Source organism: Lepidochelys olivacea (assembly GCF_965140295.1).
Source record: "Lepidochelys olivacea isolate rLepOli2 genome assembly, chromosome: 2".
Classification (NCBI taxonomy): Eukaryota; Metazoa; Chordata; order Testudines; family Cheloniidae; genus Lepidochelys; species Lepidochelys olivacea.
Window position 1 is genome coordinate 269,408,429 of NC_140412.1, and position 20,040 is coordinate 269,428,468.

Sequence of the window (20,040 nt, forward strand, 5' to 3'; positions counted from 1 at the left end):
AGTTTTGCAAGTAAACAGAGCCATTCATAACCAATTGTCATAGGTAATTGGAGCCATCAAGATACCAAGCCACCACTAATGGCCCACACTTTGCATAGTTACAATAGGACTTCAGAGTTATATTTTGTATTTCTGCCTTTAGATACAAGAATTATACATTCATAGAATTAGGATGAACACACTCAGTAGATTATAAGCTTTGTAATGATAGCTTACAAGAGACCTTTTACATAAAGCATATTCCAGTTACATTATATTTATACTTATTAGCATATTTTCGTAAACATATGGAATGCAATGTCACAATAAGAAACTGAGTTCACGTTTGTGTGTGTGGGGTAAGGTATGTATTTCTTTTTACTTGGTAAGAAGAATAGGCATATGATTACCACATGGCCAGAGCAAGATTCATTTTATTTAATGTGGGTTTTGTAAATATTGAAATAGATAAGTACATTGTTGCTGGGTTAACTGATTTTTTTTTTTGTTATGAGGCATCTCATCTGGGGATGGGAGAAATTTTTAATGCAAATTCAGTTCTTATTGTTGCTTTGTGTCCTGGACACTAAAATACACACCTCATGACACACACCCGCCTTAACTCAGGCTTGTTCTTATTTTGAAAGCTTTTCTCCTCCGGGTGTCACTATAAGACAAGAACCACAGGACACCACGAGGTGGTTTGAAAATATAACTAAGCATTTTAGTTCATTTGCTATGGTATTAGATAGCATACCAAAAAGTGTATATGACGACATATCGAAAAAAATTCCACATACTTCATTTTGTAAGGATACCATTTCTATGTGAGGAACGGATCATTTTGATGTAGGTTATTTCTTATTTGAACACTGGGGACGTTGGTTTTAGGCTCAATGTTCTCATAAGTTGCTGCTGTTCACCACAAGCTGACTTCCTGTAAAACTCCCAATTGTGTATTTGCTGATCAGTGGCTTTGGCTCACCCCACATCACATATAAACAGAAGGAAGTTTAAATCATGCTCTTTTCATTTTCACATTTGTCCTCAGTCTATTCAGCTATTAATCTGACACTGCTGTTAAATGAAAGAAACTGGCAGCCAGTCATTATTGATTAACACCAGAAGCCTGAAGGACAGTGAAGAAATTGGAAATATTGGCTTAATCTGAAGAAATAATTATTTGATCTTCAAGCTGAGCCTTCAACAAAGAGGTAGCATTAGAGAGAGAGAGTGTGTGTGTCTGTCTATCTGTCTGGGCAGGAACAGGGGTGAGGAGATGTGTGAAGGGGTTGTCTGTGTGGGCATTTAAGGTAAATTTAAAAATTGGTTACAAAGCTGAAAATGCTGCTGAGTTACCAAGAGACAATGCAGTGAGCATGGTGATCTCTCTCTGGGCATCAATTCTGCCTCATAGCTATTCCCAAAGGGTAGAAGGGAACAGATGGGAAGAAATTATTAAAAGTTTTAAGAGAATTCATCAGATTTACAGGTGATAGAAATAGTTAATTTGAACAGCTGTAATAGCCTCTGAGCAACCGGGTCCATTTCTGGGCTGCTGTATTTATCCCAGGTTTGAGGAGATGCAAAGGTCTTGTTATACCTTTCCCCTGTGTCAAGTTTAGCTCTGGCACAGGGATGAACTGGGTCCTCAGACCCTCTCAGAAGTCATTGACCACCCCATAACCTAGCTGGTAGGTAGAAGGACTTCTGAATTTTTGGTTAGAAATATACTATTTCTATACTATTTATAGAAATATGCTGTTTTGAATCATTCATCAGCTAAGTGGTGAGAATAGGACAGGAAAGTGAGAGTTTTAATGATTCCAGCAATTGATGGGAAGAACAGCAGCTTGAATTTTTCAGAGCTCATACTATACTATCTAGATCCTAAATCTGTTACAAAAGTATTTTTGAAAAAAATGTAAGCTATTTGAAGTAATGCTTTAAATGGTTAAATCAGGAACCATTTAAGATAATTTCAGTGAATTTCTTTACTTGATTTTGAACTTGTTAATTTTCCTAGTTTTGTATTTACCTGTAGATGATCTGACATACCAGTCACACATTCAATCATATATCAGTTCCAAAAATATACGTCAAAAAATCCCTACTGAGTCACCACTTGATAGAGAATTTTGTCATTCAGTGTGCGCATTCTTCAAAACAAACCGGCAAAATGCAAGTTTTGTTGGCTGGGTGTGGATAGAGTTGTGATGAAATTTGATCTCTATCAACATCTTTTCTTATTTGCCTTAGAAGAACATGTGGAGTCAGAGTAAAACCCTGAAGAGCTACTGATCTGAGGCTCTGATCCTGCAAACATTTATGTGCCATCTAAATCAATTTGGACACCTCGTGTTAAATTTAAGCGTGCGTGTTAGTGTCTGCAGGATCAAGGCCTTAGCTTAGAACAAGAAACAACCGTGAAGCAAATGAGCAGAGGCAGGAAAGGCTGCAGGAGTTGCGGGTGATAAAGGGGCAGGGGAAATAAGTAATTCAAGCACTTCCTGTTATAGTTACTACATATGACAAGAGGTGAGAATACTTAACATTTGTTACATATGTATTCCCAGAGAAAAGCTACGTTAGACTGGAGTTCAGGTTAAAGAATATTTATTACAAGAATGTTGCAATTGCCCTAAAAACAAGTAGTACAAATTGTGCAAGTTCAGAGTTAAGGTTCAATTTTAAAGGAATCCAAATGTGTTAAGATATGGAAATGCTCAGTGCAAGCACCCAAAGTAGTTTTGGAGAATTCAAGCTCTGCTGAAGGAGAGTTAGGAGTTTAAACACTACATCTAAAATATGTAGCTTCCTAGGAGCTACTGTTTCAAATTTACAAAAAGAAAAGGAGGACTTGTGGCACCTTAGAGACGAACCAGAGCTGTAGCTCATGAAAGCTCATGCTCAAATAAATTGGTTAGTCTCTAAGGTGCCATAAGTCCTCCTTTTCTTTTTATGAATACAGGCTAACATGGCTGCTACTCTGAAACCTGTTTCAAATTTAGTTCTCAAGATGCTGTAGATAAAATAATTTCCATGTAGTTTAGCATTTGGATTTCTCAGACCAAATCTGCAGTGCATGAGTTCTGTTGGCTGGGTGCAGACACTGTCATGATCAATTTTTTGCATGTAGGATTTGTCCCAGTGTCATTGACCAAATTGTCTCCTTCCCCCACTCTAGCACAGAGACCTGCCCACTCGTTAACGGCTGCCCTTCACCCCAGAGGCTGCTGCAGTTCCAGCATTTGTAAGTGGCAAACTGAAGCCCTCATTTGTCCCTCTCGGGAACAGTCCAATAGAGCTGCAAGAGGGGCTCCATTGCATGTGAGACTTTTCCAGCACAGCACTTGGGTTGCCCCTATATCAGCTGAAAGGTCCCATAGAGAGAGTGCTAGTTCCAGAGTCTGGGTACCACTTTTCTGTATTTTCCTCCTGGCATTAGATGTAGCCGATGCCTCACACCTCCGGCTTACTCCCCCTCTGGCTGACAATTACACAACCAGCCCCACCTTTCCATGCCCTTCACCTGCCTTTTCAAGCAGAGCTGCCCCTCCTTTTGTTTTAACAACTGCTGAGATCTCACTGACCCTTTTCCCTGGCTAATCCCCAGGGTCTGGGGCATCTTGGCTGCAGGGGTTGCTGCTTCTTTACGAGCCTCAGAGAGCTGCTGCCTCTGGGCTCCAAACCAAGTCCCATTTCAGACCACTCCCTATTCTGTTTTCTGTCCCCTGATCCCCTGTGGCCCAGGCTCTGTGACTTCCTCCAGACCTTTATTCGGCACCTCTGCTGGGCTCTGTCCTTCATGTGGCCTCCCCATCCCAGCTCTCCAAGTGCCTGGCTTAGAAATCAGGAGAGTTTTAAAAGAATAAGTCATGTGGATTTTTTAAACTTCCCTGCCCAGCCACAGAATGAGTGGTGTATGTATGTGACAATGACAAGTAGAAACTTCAATCCTAAGTGCACAGAAAATGTGCAAAAACAAAGCCCCCAGCTCCCCTACTCACCTCATCCCTGGCTCCCTTCCCACATTGCTCCTGGGACCCCCTGATTCCCATTGGCAGGCGCCAGTGGCCCTCAGTCCCCAGGACCCCAACAGATCCCAGCAGCTGCCCCGTCTTCAACTTGCACAGAAGGGGGCTTCCCCGTGCTCCTTCCTCCACTGAGGTGAGAGGAGGTTTGCTGCTGAGCTCCGAGTGAAAAGGGGAGGGGGCTGCTCCGCAGCCCTTTGCCCAGTTTGAGCCTCTGCCCAGCTCACATCAGAGGGGCAACCGGGTACCGCCCCTGACTGCTGCTGCATATGGCACAAGTAGCACAGCAACTGCGGGTGGTCAGAAGATGACGCTGCAGGCGAAATCCCCGGGCTGCCCGGGATCTCAAGCAACCACCAAAATCCACCCAAAATTACAGTGTTGTGTGTCGGCAAACAGGCCCCTGCTCCAGAAATTGGGATGCTTGCTCCTGGCAATTCCTCACTGGCTCAGCCACACATGTGCTTCCCATGTCCACCTCCAGCATGGTAAGACCCCTCCTCTGAGCCCGCAAATTGGTTCTTACCTGACTGTTGGCTGGACCCTGAAAGAGAACAGGCCCTTTTAGAGGCTTTACGCCCACACGGAATTATTGGTCAGGAGACAGGACTGGGGTCTGCTGTCCCTCCCTTTCTAGTGACCTATGGCCATCAGGTGTACTCCTTGGGGGAGGAGAAGAAAAGTAGCATAATTGCTGCTCATCCGAGTATGTGAATAATTAGTGCAGGGTTAGCCATGCCCTTGTTCTAGCGGGGCCGTGCAGGATGGGTGCAAGAAGCCTTCCACCTCTGTGCTCCCTGCATCAGGCCTTTGACCAGTTCCAGCCCTTGAAACTGGTGGAAGTACATGCTGAGCTGTGCACTCTGGGGGTAGAATCCACACTATAGGCGGCTGGGAGGAGGCAGCCCAGAGACAAAAGCATCCCAAAGGAGGATACTGGATGCACACTTCCTCCCCCCAAGATTATGCCTGCTGGATCTCCCAGTGGAGACCAATGACTAAATGCCAGTCTGTAATGGTAAAGTAAAGCAGAAAACTATAGGCTGCTTAGCCTGGCATTAGTCCTGAGCAAAATCCCAGGAAAGATAATATGGGATGCAACCAGTAGAGAATTAAAGGATGGAAACTTAATTAATTCTAATCAGCATGGTTTTATGGACAAAAATGAAATAATTTTTGATGAGATCACAAGTTTGGTTGATACACAGTAATGTATGATCATGTTCCTTTTTGGAAGGTTGTGAGTCTGGGGTCTTTGTCCAGTGGTGCAAGTAAACAAAAGATTTTGCCGGTATGGGAGGGGGAGGGCACACCAGCTAAGGGGGGGCATGTAACCTCCCCACATGACTCCGCTCCACCCCCAGCCCAGGACCCCCATGCTCTTCCCATCCCCATCCCATGTTACCTGAAGGGAGGGGGACTCGGGGCAGGACAGCAGCTGGAGGAGCTGCTGGCAGTTCTGCTCCTTTCCCTGCTGGGGACTGTCACCTGACATGCTGACTTTACCTCTGAGCCGGTTTTCCCTGCCAGCTTGGGACTCCATAACCCTGCCTTGTTGAGCCAGACATGCTAGCCTACTGCAACACAGACCAGGGTCCGGTCCACTCCCCAGAGTTGCAGACTTTAACCAAAAACTGCTTAGCAGATCACCTATCTTCAGCACCCAGACACCCATTTCTCATTGGGATCCAAACCCCATATAAATCATTTTACTCTGTATAAAGCTTATACAGGATAAACTCATAATTTGTCCACCCTCTAATTCTGATAGAGAGATATGCACAGCTGTTTGTTCTGCCAGGTACTAATCACTTACTCTGGGTTTATTAAAGTAATTGTATTAAGTAGGATTTAAGGGGTCTCAATAAGACAGAACAAAGTAATTTACCATGCAAAATAAAAAAAACCCATAAAGCCTTAGCCTAATACATTAAGAAACTGAATACAGGTAAATCTCACCCTTGGAGATGTTCTAATAAGCTTCTTTCACAGACTAGACTCCTTTCTAATCTGGGCCCAATCCTTTCCCCGGTACAGTCCTTGTTAGTTCCAGAAGGCATCTTGGGTGAAAAGCATGGGATTTCACATAACTGCAGCTTCCAACCCCTTTTATAGCATTGGCACAAGGTGGGAATCCTGTGTCTCTCTCTGGGTTCCCATGCTTTCTTCTAAGTGGAAAAGCGCCACGTTTAAGATGGAGTCCAGTATCATGTGGTCATATGTCACTGTAAGACTTCATTACCCACTGACTGGCATATAGGTATACAGGAAGGCTTACAAGTAAATAGAGCCATTTACAACCAATTGTCCTAGTTAATGGGAGCCATCAAGATTCTAAACCACCATTAATGGCCAACATTTTGCATTACTACAGTAGAACCTCAGAGTTATATTTTATATTCCTAGTTTCAGATACAAGGATGATACATTCATACAAATAGGATGAACACACTCAGTAGATTATAAGCTTTGTAATGACACCTTCCAAGAGATCTTTTGCATAAAGCATATTCCAGTTATATCATATTCACACTTAAACATTTTTATAAATCATATGGAGTGCAATGTCACACCAGCATAACACCCAGTAACACTAACAGTTTTCTATCTGTTCCCATTATACTAACAAACCCACCTGGCCAGGCAAAAACAATATAAGCAGTGTTTTTGTCCTTTGTTTACACATATTAGTATGGATTCCTTTGTTAACATATATTAGTAAGAATGTAAAAAAGCAAACAGGCAAGCAAGACCCAAAATTGTATCTCAGGCAAAAATACAGGCTTGATTCCTACATTGTCATTAGCACTCCTAACACTTAACTACAGACTTGATTCTCCATCACTTGAGGTCTTTAAATCAAGTCCGGATGTCTTAAAAAATATGCTATGCTCCACCAAAAGTTATAGCTTTGTCACAGGAATTACTGAGTGAAATGCTTTGGCCTTTGTATGCAAGAGGTCAGACAAGATGCTCATAATGGATCCTTCTGGCCTTGAAACCTGTGACTATCTGTACTCTCTCCCTTGTGCCTTCCATGCTGAGTAGATCTTGTGTAAGAGGTATCAGAGTAACAGCCGTGTTAGTCTGTATTCGCAAAAAGAAAAGGAGGACTTGTGGCACCTTAGATGCATACCGTGAAGTGAGCTGTAGCTCACGAAAGCTCATGCTCAAATAAATTGGTTAGTCTCTAAGGTGCCACAAGTCCTCCTTTTCTTTTTGTGTAAGAGGTAGTTTTCTAAAAAGTAATACTGAGGACTAGTGGTCCTTTGTTCCTGTTATTCTTCATATCTGATCAGAAGTTGGAACAAAAAATCTTCTCCTTCAGAGAAACTCACCAAGAATAGCCCTTTTTCAAAATGTCTGCCCTCTCCCACTGTTCCCAAAGTAACAGAGCCACAGGTTCCCCTCAGTTATAATGCCATGTTTCAAATGGCCACTACCTTCTATTGTTTTGAATTAGAGTGAAGTCAAAATGCCCCCAGAGAAGATGTAACCTGTCATATCAAGGAAGTGTGATGAACTGGTGGGTGCAGATTCACAAGTCAGCTTAGGCATTGTGATGCTGAGCATTGCAACACTTACCTTTGGGCCCCTAGAAAAACCACAGGAACAACACTGTGATCCACAACACCTGAGTTAGGCATCTGGGCTCTCTGTACAAAGAATTGAGAAAGATTGGTGCCTTAGAATACGATTGACAAAGTCAGCATGCTAGGCGGGAAGGTGCCAAAGCTAGCCAGGGGTGATACCTGTGAGAAGGGTGTGTGCTAAGCCCTGTCACTCCCTAGGAGACAGGTGTCTATTTATGCCGGGGATCCATGAACTGGGGGAAGATGGCCACTCCTCTGCCTAACTCGCATGTGGGGCCCGATTCAGTAGCCATGCTGAGCAGCTGCTTAACTCCGCACAACAAGGAGGATTTCCCTTGTAACCAGTGATAAGGGTGCTCACCCAGGATATGGGAAACCCCTGGTTCAAGTCCCACCTCTTCCTGATGTGGGGAAGGGATTTGAACAGGGATCTGCCAGCTAGTCAGCAATGAGCTCCCGCTCCCTGGAGCGGACTGCAGTGTGAGAGCCAGTCATCATAGGCAAGGGGCATTTGGACCTGCTGCCTTTGTCTAGCCCCAGGCTACCCACCTGTAGCCTCAGTATCTGCTCTGGGCCCTTATGCAAGGCCTCAGCTTGGGGAGTTGCCAGGCAGGAGCTCCCTAGCCCCTCTTGTCTTTCCTTAGCGCTGCTCTACCTCAGGTTGCTCTTCAGCTTCCAGGCAGCCAGGTCCTTCCCTCTCGGGTGGGGGGGTGTGTGTTAAACTCCTGGCTCACTGGCCTTTTATATGGCCAGCTGCAGCCTGATTGGGGCATGGCCTCAGCTGTGGCTGCCTTCCCAATCAGTCTAGCCTTTTCTAGCAGCCCCAGCCCTCTCTCAGGAATGGCTTTAACCCTTTCAGGGACGGAACTGGTGACCACCCTGGAATGGGGCATAAGCTTTCGTGGACTGGAACCCACTTTGTCAGATGCATCACAAAGGGGCCACTGGTTCCCCCAGGCTGTACCTCTGCTGAACCCCGAACATGAAAGCTTATGCCCAAATAAATTTGTTAGTCTTTAAGGTGCCATGGGACTCCTTGTTGTTTTTGCTGAAACAGATGAACACGGCTACCCCTCTGAAATAACTACCAACAATCCCCTCTGGCCCTTCACCTAGCCAGTTTCTTGTGGATATCTCAGTATAATTAAAACTTGAGGAGGAATTTGAAGGAGAAGAGATTAGTGGCTTCATATACTACATGAGTGATCTCACTGATTTCAGTGGGACTATTCACATACCTAAAGTTAGGAACGTACTTAAGTGCTTTACGAGATTGGGGCGAGAACACTGAGGACTTAGCAGGACTGAGTCCTAAGGTAAAGAGCAGATAAAGAGAGAGGGAAAGAATCAATGCCAAAGTGCAGGGTGCATTCTCTTCAATCTGATGCATGAAAAGTCAAACTGTCAGGTAAGTTCTTATTCCAGTTCTGATTCCTGATGAAAATGTATATGTATACATAGAGCAGTACATAGGAATGGCCACACTGGTTCAGATCAAAGGTCCATCTAGCCCAGTGTCCTGTCTCCTGACAGTGGCCAATGCCAGGTGCCCCAGAGGAAATGAACAGGACAGGGCAGTTTATCGAGTGATCAATCCCCTGCCATCCTCTCCCAGCTTCTGGCAGGCAGAGGCTTAGGTACACCCAGAGCACGGGGTTCCATCCCTGAGCATCTTGGCTTATAGCCATTGATGGACCCATCCTCCATACCAGAGACTGATTTTCATATACCCACCTCAGCTTGAGTTACTGGCAGTTAGGAAAATTGATATGGCCCCAGTCCTGCAAACACTTCCACGTGTGTGAATGTGGATATACCCATTGCCTTCACTGGGACTAGCCATGTTCTTAAACAAGACAAAACATGTTTGTAGGATCAGTGCCTATGGCTACAGTATAGCTTGGTACTTAAGCATATGCCTAACTCTAAGCACATGGGAGTAGTTCCATCGAAGTCACATATCAATAGTACTAATTGTGATTAAAGTTAAGCACATACTTAAGTACTTTGCTGAATCAGGGTCTTTATTTCTAAACTGGGAAAATTTGAGGAAAAAGAATGGTGGACATTAAATATTAAGAATCAAAGTGTCATTTTCAGAACCTCACTATTCTGGCCATAATCAAGATTTCAAGGCTGATAGTGGAGTATTTCTAATACTGTAGTTTCTAAATTCTGAGCTTGGAGGTAAAAGGATGTTTTAAATAAATAACACATTTTAATCTATTTCAGAGAGAGATGAAAGAGAGGAAGAGCAAAGGAGGAGCCATAACGTATGGTGAGAAAGTTACACCAAGAGCCTTGTTCTGGCCACATTTCTGTGCTTCATTCAGAGGACCTTCCTCTTCTCTGCACCAACTTTCAGTGGGAATTCCAGAGGACTCTGTTCTGGGCCCCCTTCTATTTCCCCTTTGACCCTATTTATTTAGCACATAAATATTGTTTTACCTCTGTGCTGACAACTCACAAATCTCCACTTCTGACCTATCTCCTTCTCCCCAAACGAAAGTCTCAGCCTGTCTTTCTGACATGTCATTGGTGATGTCCAGCCTTCAAATCTATTTCAAAATGGCCATAACAGAGCCTTTAATCTTTCTCAGTTACACTGTCCACTTTTCTTCTCTTTCTTAGTTACTGTGCCCAGCACCAACATTCTCCATGTCACTCAGGCTTATGACCTGGGCATCATCTTTAGCACCAGCATTTCTTTAGACCCTTACCTCCAGGTCATGTCTACATCTTGCTGCTTCCTCCTGCACAGCATCTCTCAGATTCAGCCTTTCCTTTCTGTCTGCCCTGCTAAAACTCTCCTCCAGGCCCTGTTTATCTCTCATCCTCCTCTCTGGAGGAGCAGTCTTACGCCAAGTCTACCCATTGAATATAGTATTGCATAAAACATAGAATCATAGAATCATAGAAGATTAAGGTTTGAAGAGACTCTGGAAGTCATCTAGTCCAACCCCCTGCTCAAAGAAGGACCAACACCAACTAAATCATTCCAGCCAGGGCTTTATCAAGCCGGGCCTTAAAAACCTGTAAGGATGGAGATTCCACCACCTCCCTAGGTAACCCATTCCAGTGCTTCACCACCCTCCTAGTGAAATGGTGTTTCCTAATATCCAACCTAGACTTCCCCCACTGCAACTTGAGACCATTACTCCTTGTTCTGTCATCTGCCACCACTGAGAACAGCCAAGCTCCATCTTCTTTGGAACTCCTCTTCAGGTAGTTGAAGGCTGATATAAAATCCCCCCTCACTCTTCTCTTCTGGGGACTAATCAAGCCAGTTCCCTTAGCCTCTCCTCATAAGTCATGTGTCCCAGCCCCCTAATCATTTCTGTTGCCCTCCGCTGGACTCTCTCCAATTTGTCCACATCCTTTCTGTAGTGGGGGACCAAAACTGGACACAGTACTCCAGATGTTGCCTCACCAGTGCCGAATAGAAGGGAATAATCCCTTCCCTTGGTCTGCTGGCAATTCTCCTACTTATACATCCCAAAATGCCATTGGCCTTCTTGGCAACAAGGGCACACTGCTGACTCATATCCAGCTTCTCATCCACTGTAACCCCTAGGTCCTTTTCTGCAGAACTGCCGCTTAGCCAGTCAGTACCCAGCCTGTAGCGATGCATGGGATTCTTCTGTCCTAAGTGCAGGACTCTCCACTTGTCTTTGTTGAGCCCCATCAGATTTCTTTTGGCTCAATCCTACAATTTGTCTAGGACACTCTGGACCCTATCCCTATCTTCCAGTGTATCTACCTCTCCTCCCAGTTAGTGTCATCTTCAAATTGGATGAGGGTGCAATCCATCCCATCATGCTGATCATTACTGAAGATGTTGAACAAAACCGCCCCTAGGACCAACCCCTGGGGCACTCCACTTGATACCGACTGCCTACTAGACATCAAGCCGTTGATTACTACCCATTGAGCCCGACAATCTAGCCAGCTTTCTATCTACCTTATAGTCCATTCATCCAATCAATACTTTTTTAACTTGCTGGCAAGAATACTGTGGGAGACCGTCTTCCTGGCTCATTGCTTCAACAATATCACCCTTCCTCTTTGCTTTCTTCCACTGGCTCCCCCTTTTCCACCCCTTCCACTGTCTTTAATTTTAAGTCCCTTCATAATCTATGTCTGACCTACCTATCATCTCTCATACAGTAAGGGGAAGTGGACTTGCACCTCCACTCTGCCAGTGACGCTAGCCTTTATCACTGTCCAATTTTTGGAAAGGCACTTTTGCAAAGTCTCCCATGCCACCACCTGCACATGTCAGGAGCTCTCTGTAAAACTGCAAACATTATCCTCCTTTACATTTCTCCCTAAACCCACCTGTGCCATGGTGCCTACAAAACACATGACAATGGTGAGGCAGCTTATGTGCTGTAATCAGGGATAACAGTCTCACAATTATCTTTTGCTCCCTCCATCTGTTTCTTGTACTGACTTGTAGTCTCCGTATTAAATTTACATTGTAAGCTCTTTGTGTCAAGAAGTGTCTTTTGGTCATGACCTCCACCTCGTTGGTGAAGTGGTTCCTGGAGGTGGGGATCATCTGTTGTGACTTCTCCTCACCACAGCAGGGGTCATTTTGTATGGGATGAGCAGGAAAGATCCTGTAGTGACCAGAGCATTGGACGGGACACAGGAGATGGGTTCAAATCTTGGCTCATCCACAGACCCTCTGTGTGACTTTAGGCAAACCACTTAGTCTGCTTCTGTTCCTCAGTTTCCCCTCTTTAATATTGGGGTGGTTTCCCCTTATTTCCCAGGGCACTGTGAGGATATATCCAGGAATGATTGTAGGGCACTCAGATACTGTGGTGATAAGAGCCATATAAACTCTAGGGTCCTAGAGTCTAGATCACCACATTGTATTCTCTTCAGACTCTTGTATGCCCCTCATCCCCATCGAACCATTGGCCAGAATCTGTGGGCTGAAGGAACAAAAAAAGGTTCTGTACAATATATTTTTACATTTCAGTGGGTGTGTTGAATTTTAAATGTTCATAAATGTAAAGGGAAAAATCAGGTAAACTTCTGCAAACACCCTCAGTCCTGACCTCCACCCCCACTCTCCACACACAGATCTTAAGCCCTTCAACCACAACTTGAAACCTTCCTTCCTGCTATCCCAGGCTTGGTGTGTGCTTGAATGGAGAATGATAGATTTGCTTAATTGTGTTGTGGTTTAATGATGTGGCTGAATAACCATTAATAAGGATAAAAAGAGAAATTGGATTCCACTAGTGAACTCATCTAATCTGAATCTGTGTCCCCACTGGTCAAAGGCTCGTGTTCTGACCCATCCTGGGCCTCACAGCTATAATTATAGGAGTAGAAGTACTACTCAGGTTCTTACTCTGTCAAACTTGTTCCCAGCAGACCCAGATATGCGATCAGAACTGAGACTCATCCTTGTTGGTAAAAGTGGAGCTGGGAAAAGTGCGACAGGAAACTCCATCCTTGGCGAAGAAAAGTTTGTGTCCAAGCTCTGGGCAAAGTCAGTAACTTTGACTTGTGAAAAAGGGCAAAGGAGCTGGAATGGGAGGGAGCTTGTGGTTATTGACACACCTGCCATTTTTGACAGAAAGGTTTGTGATCCAATAACCTCAAGAGAGATTGTTCGCTGTATTGCACTCTCTGCCCCTGGCCCCCACGCTCTGCTGCTGGTGACCCAGCTGGGCCGTTACACTGAGGAAGACAAGGACGCAGTGAAGCGAATAAAGAAGATTTTTGGAGTTGAAGCCGTGAGGCACATGATTGTCCTGTTCACCCGGAAAGAAGATTTAGGGGTTGACTCACTGCATGACTATGTGAGAAACTCAGATAACAAAGATCTTAAGGAGCTGATTCAAAAGTGTGGGGACCGATATTGTGCTTTCAATAACAAAGCAACTGGAGCAGAACAGGCTGAACAGGTTTCTGAGCTGACTGAAGTGATCCAGGGAATGGTTCAGGAGAATGGGGACAGGTATATCAGTGAGATCTATTTAACTGAACAAAACAGGAGACACCTGATGGGAATAAATAAAACAGCCCCAGTGAAGACTGTGAAAGCAGATGGTCCAAAGTATAATGACATTATTTTGGGCTTCGGGGTTGCTGCAGTTTGTATTGCTGTTGTTGTATTTCTCCTGATTTATCTCCCTCATTAACAGCCATTAATAAAGTTTCATTGCAACCTAACCCAACTGCTTCCCAAAGCTTCTCAGCTTCTCCGGCACCTCACTCTTATGCTAGTGCAGCACGTTCATACAAAATACAAGTAATAATGTTAATATTTCTTCCTTATTAACATTACGTATTATAATAATATCGAGTTCTTATATAGAGATTTTCATAAGTAGATCTCAAAGTGCTTTACAAAGGAGGCTGGTATCATTCTCCCCATTTTATAGATGGGGAAACTAAGGCTCAGAGAGGTGACGTGATTTGCTCATAGTCACTCCGCAGGTGAGTGGCAGAACTGGGAATAGTCCAGTGGTCCAGCCATGAGGCCTCAATATTAGGTTGCTTTAAAGATTCTGGACCAAACTCTGCCCTCACTTACCCTGCATTTGCAGTAGTTTGATTCCATTAATTTCAGTGAAGTAATCTGGATTATGGCCATGTAACTGCTCCCAGGTACTCTGGAGTTGCAGTGGGGTAGCTCTATTAATTTCAGTGGAGTATTGTGAATTTACAGTTATGCAACAGACTACAATGTAGCCCTCTGAACAGAGGTGTCAAATAACTTCAGTTGTTATGTAAATTTACAGTAGTTCAAACTCTGAGACATTGAACACTGTAAAGTTTCCACTAAAAATTAAATCTCAAACATTTAGAGGCCAAACTTAGACCTGTGAGTAGATGAAACTCCATTGGCTTCAGTTACACAAGGAATTAATGTGGCCCATGAAGTGTACCCTCATTTGATATTTTGAAAGCAAAGAGTATAAAATCACCAGAGACATGCGTATGAAATATGGTAATATATGGAATTGTTACTTTAAAAAAATAAACTTCAGTTTCTTTCTCAGTTAGAACTGCTGCCAAATACAATGGCAATTTCCCCAGAATATAGAGATCAGCATTTGTCCAGTATCTTGTGTGAACAAATCATGAGAACACCAAAAACTTTTCTGCAGCTGAAATCCATGTAATAGAACATCTGGCAGTGCTGATTCAGGGAATGCAATTCATTTTTGTGGAGATTTCTGTTTCCAGGCTCTGACCTCAGTGATTTTTCAGGACTGTGGGTTATGTAAACAAAAGGTGTCACTCTGGTTTTGATGCACAGTTCTGCTTCTTTAAGTGTAAACGGGTCTCCATAGCCTGCCTGCAAGGGCCGTGCTGTGAGGCAGTTCAAGATGGAGGATATTTCAGAGACTGAAGCTGGGCTGTTACTCATATCGAAACTTTATATTTGTTCTGATTTTTTGCTGTTTTTTCTTACTCGGAAATAAAGTTGTAGAGATTGAAGTTTGGTATTGTTCTTAATGCATAAAGATGAAAGCTAACAGAATTTGAGAATAGAAAAGTGAAACCACAAATGTAGATGCAGGGAGAAATCTTCTGTGTTTCATGTACTGCATTTTGGGTAATAACATGAGAGGAATCTGTGACAGGTTAGACCCCTTTGGGATGCCACCTGATGTACCATGGTTTCACTGAGCCTCTCCTGCCCAGCCAGCCTGTTTTGCTGAACCTCTCCCTGTTTTGCTGAATTAGACTCTCCGGCCTCTTGCAGCACACACACAGGTAGGGTCACAACCAACTGCTGACACAGACTGAAGTCAGCTCTGTGTGAAAGGGCACCAGCAGCACTCACGTGCACACCCCTAATAACACTGTCTTGCCCTGTATAGGAAGATCTGCACAGTGCAAACTCATAAAAATTCACCCTCTCCATCAGTGTGAAGCGAGATATGCACAGTCTCTCCCGCCCTCCAATTATAAATTGCACAAACTGGGTTTAATAATAAACAAAACAAATTAACTATAAAATGCAGATTTTAAGTGATTATAAGAGATAGCCAACAGAATAAAGCAAATTACCTCAGTAAATAAACAGAAACCACAAACTGATCGTAACACACTAGATAGGTAGGATACAAATTAGCAAATTCTCACCCTGGGTCAAAATCAGGCTGGCAGATTCTTAAGGCACAAGCTGCCTTGGCTTTCCCAAGCTTTCATACACAGGCTAAAAATCTTATCCTGGGACCATCACTTCCCCCAGTTCAGTCTTTGTTCTCCAGGTGTTTCCAGGTGTGTTTCTGCAGGGAGAACGAGGTCCCCTCATGTTGTCATTGTCCCCCTTTTATATCTTTCCCTCACTTGCTGGAAAGGTCTTTTGCTGTGACCTGGGTCAAACAGTTCCCATTGTGTAGAGCTCTCTCTGAGAGGTTTCTATTGCACACAGTTCCTGGGGTAATCCTTATGTTTTTGCACATTTCCTCAATAACCCCTAACGTAGCACATTTGAAAGACAGAGACATGGTCAATATCCCCAGCTTCAGAAACAAAAATGATACATGCATGCAAATTAGATAAACACATTCAGTAGATCATAACCTTTTCAATGATATCTTACATGAGCCATCTTGCATGAAGTATATCTTAGTTATGCCATATTCATATTATACCCATATTTCTAATAAGAATATGGGATGTAACCTGTGTCCATGCATGAAAACTGAAACTGGGCTCTTTAATAAAGCAATTATTTACAGGGCTGCTCCTACTGATACTTAGCATTCTAGCCAAGTACACACAGACTGACTTCCTGGTGCTACCTCCAAATCCTTCCCTCCTGCAACCTGTACAACTCCATGCATGTTCCCAAATCTTTCTGTTTAAAAATTAATTGTTTTTATTATGTCTTTGTGCAAACATTTCATTACTGGAAGGGTCAGAGGTTACTACTACATAGCCCATCCTGGGCACATGGGCTTTATCACCAGCCCATTGTGGCTGGTTAGGCATCATAGTCGTTCAAGTGTGCTACTCTTCAAACCAGTCTCCAACTTCTTTGTGTTATTGCTGTTGATGAGGGACTTGATTTCACCCTTTTGCCTCCTCCACTCTGTTGGGTGGCACCCTGATAATCCTCTGTATTGTTCATATTCCCATTACTTTCCCACTCTCCCACATCAGTCAAGTTGATGGCAGAGACTCATTCTAACTAAGCAATAATTGGATAAGAGGGAAGGTCCTCTTGTTGTGGTTCAGTGATGAGACAGAACACAGCTTTATGCAAGCAAACAGGCTGGTCAGCGGAGATGGGCTGTTCTGCCCCCCCTGCCTTCCACCTTCTCCTTTTATTATATTTCTCCCCCTAAGCATTACACACTGCTACACAAAGGAATGTATGACGTTGATTCATATGCTTAGTTACCATCCTCTATCTACTACAATCCTGGTTCTCAGGCCTTGAGCCCAGGCTAAAGAAACCTCTCACAGTTGCTGTCCAAACAATCAAGTTCTCAGGGTTCATATCTAGCCCTTGTCCTTGGATAGAGCAATGTGTGCATTGCTCCTAGGAAACAGTCAGGGTGTGCCCCGCCTGCTTCCAGGTGGAATAGCTAGACATTAACCCTTCAGTCCTCTCATGGATCATAACCGATTAAAAGACAGGAAACAAGGGGTAGGAATAAATGGTCAGTTTTCACAAGGGAGAGAGGTAAATAGCAAGGACCCCCAGGGATCTGAATCGGGACCTAGGAATTTCAACATATCTATAAATGATCTGGAAAAGGTAATGAACAGTAAGGTGGCAAAGTTTGCAGACAATACAAAATTACTCAAAATAGATAAGTCCAAAGCTGACTGCAAAGAATTACAAAGGGATCTCAGAGAACTGGGTGACTTGGCAACAAAATGGCAGTTGAAATTCAGATTTGATAAGTGAAAAGTAATGCACATTGGAAAACATGATGGTGTCTAAATTGGCTGTTACCACTCAAGAAAGAGATCTTGGCGTCATCAAGAATAGTTCTCTGAAAACATCTGCTGAATGTGCAGTGGCAGTCAAAAAAAACTAACTGAATGTTACAAACCATTAGGAAAGGGATAGATAATAAAACAGAAAATATCATAATGGCACTATATAAATCCATGGTTTGCCCACATCTTGAATACTATATGCAGTTCTGGTCACCCTATCTCAAAAAAGATACATTAGAATGAGGAAAGATACAGAGAAGGGCAACAAAATTGATTAAGGGTATGGAACAGCTTCTTTATGAGGAGGGATTAAAAAGACTGGGGGACTGCTCATCTTGGAAAACAGAAGTCTAAGTGGGGAGATATGATAGAGGTCTATACAATCATGACTGATATAGAGAACGAGAATAGGGAAGTGTTTACCCCTTCACATAACACAAGTACCAGATATCATCCAATTAAATTAATGGACAACAGGTCTGAAACAAACAAAAGGAAGTACTTCTTCACACAATGCATGATCAACTTGTGGAACTCATTGCCATGGGAAGTTGTGAAGGCCAAAACTATAACAGGATTCAAAAAAGAATTAGGTAAGTTCAGGGAGGGTAGGCCCATCAATGGCTATTCAACAAGATGGTCAAGGACACAACCCTATGCTCCAGGCCACTGTCAGAAGAGATGATACTGGACTAGATGGACCATTGGTCTGACTCAGTATGGTCATTCTCATGTTCTTATTTTCCCCTCGTTCTGACCTTAGCATTGTCTGTCCGGATGTGCCAGCTGTCTGCTGATACACCACAGTTGTCTCCATCATTGTCCTAAGTCTGGAGTTGCCTCACATGACCTGTGACCAACTTCAGCTTGGACTCTTGCATTTGCCTTTGCTTTGTGTGGCTGTTCAGTGGTCGGACCTAGACCTGCTCACCTGTCCATAGTGTCTGCAGGTCCTTGATTGCTTTGTTGTCTTCTTAGCTTGGTATCCTTTTAACTGCTTCTGTCTCCTGTCTGTTGGTCCTCTGCTGTGACTCACTCTATGCCTCATGATAAGCAGGATCCCTTCCTGTCCATTTTGCCTTTGCCATCAGTTTCTTTGCTGTCGTTGCTGCTGTTCCCACCTTCTTGTTGTTTTGTGCGAATCCAGGGGAAGATGTCGTAAGCTCAAATTCCCATTTGTGGCTGAATTGTTTGAGTTCTGTTGCAGGGTCCTGTGGCCCACTGTCTGAGACAGCGTGTCAGGTATGCCAGGCCTTAATGAATTAATGGATTCCAAGGCCAGAAGGGACCATTGTGATCATCTTGTCAAACCTCCAGTATAACACAGGCCAGAGAACTCGCCCAAAATAATTCCTAGAGCAGAACTTTTAGAAAAACACCCAACCTTCGCTTTAAAATTGCCAGTGATGGAGAATTTACCACAGCCCTTGGTAAATTGTTCCAAAGGCTAATCAGATGCACTATTAAAAAATACACCTGATATCCAGTCTGAATTTGCTGAGCTTTAGCTTCTAGCCATTGGATCCTGGTGTTACCCCTGGGTGCGCTAGATTGAAGCGCCCATCTTAATAAGTATGGCCTACGCACTTTTTCCTAGATCTGTGACCTTATATTTGGAATTGAAATGCGTATTGCTTGCTTGTGGATAGTTTACCACGTGATCCAGATCACTCTGTATACGTGACCTGTCCTCTTCATATTTTTGCCACACCCGCAATCTTTGTGTCGTCTGACAATTTTATCATTAATGAGTTTACGTTTTCTCCCAGGTCATTGATAAAAAGGACAGTGTAGGGCCAAGAACTGATCCTTGTGGGAGAAACACCCAATCATTGATGATTCCCTGTTTACAATTACAATTCCCTGTTCTGAGACCTTTCAGTTAACCAGTTTTAATCCATTTAATGTGTTCCACATTGGTTTTCTATTGTTCTAGTTTCTTAATTCAAATTGTCAAGTTGTACCAAGTCAGGTGCCCGACAGAGGTCTAAGTATATTACATCAACACTATTATCTTTAAAAAGGAAGAGGAGTACTTGTGGCACCTTACAGACTAACACATTTATTTGGGTATAAGCTTTCATGGGCTAGAACCCACTTCATCAGATGCATGGAGTGGAAGATACAGTAGGAGGATATATATATATATATGCAGAGAACATGAAAGATGGGGGTTGCCATACCATCTCTAAGAGACTAATTAATTAAGGTGGGCTATTATCAGCAGGAGAAAAAAAACCCTTAGTTAATTAGTCTCTTAGAGTTGGTGTGGCAAAAGAATCCTGAGTCCCATTCCTTTATCAATGCACTTGGCAGCTTTCTACCCAAATTTTCTCAGAGACCCTCCCTTGCACATAGTAGGGCGCCTCCTTCCCACAACTTCCTGATCAGGGAACCAGAGCGAGAGACCCCAAGCTGAACTGAGGCAGGAAGCCTGCAGCCTGTCAGGACACAATGTGTGTGTGGCGGTGCGGGGAGGGAGAAGTAATGTTTAGGGG

At 43.6% G+C, this 20,040-nt stretch overlaps 1 pseudogene across 1 annotated transcript; it reads left to right on the forward strand.

Moving 5' to 3' along the window:
• The first annotated feature begins 1,042 nt into the window (after positions 1-1,042).
• On the forward strand, positions 1,043-13,770 carry LOC311516807 (GTPase IMAP family member 2 pseudogene; annotated as a pseudogene). The gene is made up of 4 exons (XR_014714667.1): positions 1,043-1,193; positions 3,167-3,232; positions 9,839-9,884; positions 12,995-13,770. The product of XR_014714667.1 is annotated as a GTPase IMAP family member 2 pseudogene (transcript).
• The last annotated feature ends 6,270 nt before the right edge of the window (positions 13,771-20,040 follow it).